This window comes from Penaeus monodon, chromosome 4 (assembly GCF_015228065.2).
Source record: "Penaeus monodon isolate SGIC_2016 chromosome 4, NSTDA_Pmon_1, whole genome shotgun sequence".
Classification (NCBI taxonomy): Eukaryota; Metazoa; Arthropoda; class Malacostraca; order Decapoda; family Penaeidae; genus Penaeus; species Penaeus monodon.
Window position 1 is genome coordinate 40,176,447 of NC_051389.1, and position 3,091 is coordinate 40,179,537.

Genomic DNA, 3,091 nt, shown 5'->3' on the forward strand with positions numbered 1-3,091 from the left:
TCATCTGCTGGGGGCGGGGTCTATGTGCCTCCTCATCCTGACGGCGGTTTGGCTGGCGAAATTGTGTTGTGTGTGCGGCAAAAAAAAGGATTCCCCCCTGAATTCCTGGCTTTCCCCAGGCCCCCAAACAGTTGTTTCCACTGTATGGATATGTAAGTCCTTGTTTATCTCCTTAAATACCCTTTTGATTACCTTCTTTTTTTTCCTTTTTGATGTTTTTTTTTTCCGTGTTGTGGCTTGTCCCCCTTTGCTTTTTGAAGCTACCATCGAACAAAGACCTCGGGAAACATGTGGTTTGTCACAATCATTTTAAAGCAGAACATATTGGGACCAATGGTTACCTTTTATCATCAGCTGTTCCAACAAATGAAACACTAGGTAAATAGATAAGCTAATTATTAGCAACATAATTTCAACTGGTTATTGGCTTGGCTGTCACATTTTTCTGTCTGTATGTATATAGCTTTATAATACCTTTTGTAGCCATATTTGCTGCATTACTTAAGGATAAAATCTCTGATAAGTTTCAAATGTTTAAAACTGAAGGCAATGCAGTACTGCAAGGAGAAAACTTGTGAATAGAGGTTTTACTTTTTTTATTTTTCAGTGACAAGCACAGCTTTCATCAAAGCTAGGCTATGAAAATCCTACCTAATCAGTTCCAGATAATGGAGTCTCAAGGTAAATATTCATTGGTAAAATACTGTAATGCAAAATCTTTAGTAATATACTTTAAATGTAAAAAGACATCTCTATCTTCCTATTATAGGAAACATTATTTAGTGAATAGCTATCTAATATATTACAGGCAAAGGCATTATTGACCTGCCACGCAATTCCAGCCCACAAGATAATTTGCTGATAATACCTGTCAATGGTAAGAAGCTACCATGCAGTATTATATATTTATAGTAATTTTTTGCATAATGAACAGAAATATTTTGAAATCGTGACTGAATTTCAGATATTTTGAGGAGTGGATTTGGTTGTCTCAATGAAGATTTTTCAACACATGTGAATGAGGAGGATTGCAGAGGTTAGTTTAATTTCTTTCTTGCCTATAATGATATGATGATTACCACATTTAGCAATGGGTGTAAAATAATGATTATTCAATATGTTTGTGGAAATTTCCATTTATTGGTGTGCACTATTGCACTTCTTAACCTTAGATTCTACCATACTCCAAAGCAAGGCATCTCTGGAGGTACCATCAAAACCAGATGCCTGTGATAATATTTGTAAGAATGTGGATTCTACCATTTTAAATTTTTTTTGTTTTATGCAAGTATGAAAAGTTATTGTTGATAGTATTAATTTTTTTAAATTATGAAAATATAATTGAAGGGATGCATCATGTTAGGATTTATGCTTTGCAGATTTTCAGATAAAAAATGGCAAATCTTATATTATTTTTTTTATTGATTTCTTTTTATGATTATACTCTACATTTTTTGTGGGATAATTTAAGAGTAAGGCATTTTAGTAGGGGATTGAGATATAAGGTGCTTAAAAGAAACCGATCATTTGAATTATATGCATTTTACTTAGGGCGTAACATAAATTAATAGTTATTCTTGATGAAAAATATGTTGCTATTTTTTATGAACCATTCACTGGATGTGAGGTGTTTAAAATGTGTGCTAGGGGTTATTAAAGTGACTTTGCTTTAAATCAGCCATATCCATTTTTAGGTGCCCCTGCCCTCTTCCCAAAAGCCTTTTAATTTCCATTTTTCCTTGAAAATTGTAGCTGATAAAAGGAGTAAAAAATATTTTCCGTACTCATGAACACATAATCTGATATTACAATATTTTACAGCAACATCTATGGAGACAGTGGCACCCACAAATGTCTTGACATGCAGTAACACCTTTATAAACATATATATATATATAATAATATATATATATATATATATATATATATATATATATATATATATCTACAACCACCCTATAGACTAATTAAGTCAAGATACAATATTATACAAATTATAACCAGCAATCATGAAAATTTTGAATGTAAGGAGCTCTTTTAGTATTTCCAGTTGCTCTTATTATTCAGTAGGAGATAAACAATAAGGCTTACTAAGCTTGCAAATAATCATATTTTTTACAGGTACATTGTACACAGTAATTACAAATTATAATCCTCTTTATTGTACATATTGAAAAAGTTTATTTATAATCTACATGTAAATATTTAATTTTCTAACTTAAGTTTCAGATCTTTCTTAAATCATATTTACTCATACTTCTTCATTTTTGTTTCAGAAACATTGAAAAGAAAAACTTTTAATCGTACTTTAAGGAGATATCGTGCAACAATTTATAGGCTCAGGAATCAGCTCAAAACAATGTCAACTAAAGTATGTTATACACCAAAACAGTTAATTGCAAATGCAGCTAGATTCTCAGACCCTAAAATTAGTGAGTTTTTTAACCCATTCCTGACGGGTGGCATGTACGCACATGCCATGGCATGGTGGGACTATCTGCTGGGTGCATGTATGTACATACCATGTTGTATGTATGGAGATGCTATGGGTAATTTTTTGTTACAATCACGGCAAATATTATTTTTCTGCCAGTGAAAGTCGTTTTTAACACTTTCTCATTTTTACTATGCAGAAAAAAATAAATAAATAAATAAAAAAATAAATAAAAAATAAAAATGCAACAAACCGACGATTTCAACTCCATGATGCCGCACACTGCTTATTTTATTCGGACTATAGACCGAATAATGATCAACTATGGAGTCTATATAACAACAAAAATACCCTTCAGTCTCGATTTATCAGGAAGTTTGGCAAGTAGAGACTGTAAAAAATAAAGAAAACTGAAAATACAACATATCTTTGTAGTATTACGAAGAAACGGCATGGGATGCTGTTATTTGGCATGAGTGGTCGCGCATGCTAGGGCGACGATATAAGCCCCCGACAGCGAGGCCCCGGTCTCTATGAATGCTACCCGTCAGTTATAGGTTAAACGTGGATATTCAGACATGCATGTAAATCTTGCTGCACAAGTTTAAAACCCAAAAAAGATTTTCATTGTTCTTTTGGGGGAAAAACAAAACAATA

At 32.5% G+C, this 3,091-nt stretch overlaps 1 pseudogene; it reads left to right on the top strand.

The window, feature by feature from the left end:
* Positions 1 to 264: 264 nt before the first annotated feature.
* Positions 265 to 3,091, top strand: part of LOC119572206 — a 6,137-nt pseudogene continuing 3,310 nt past the window's right edge.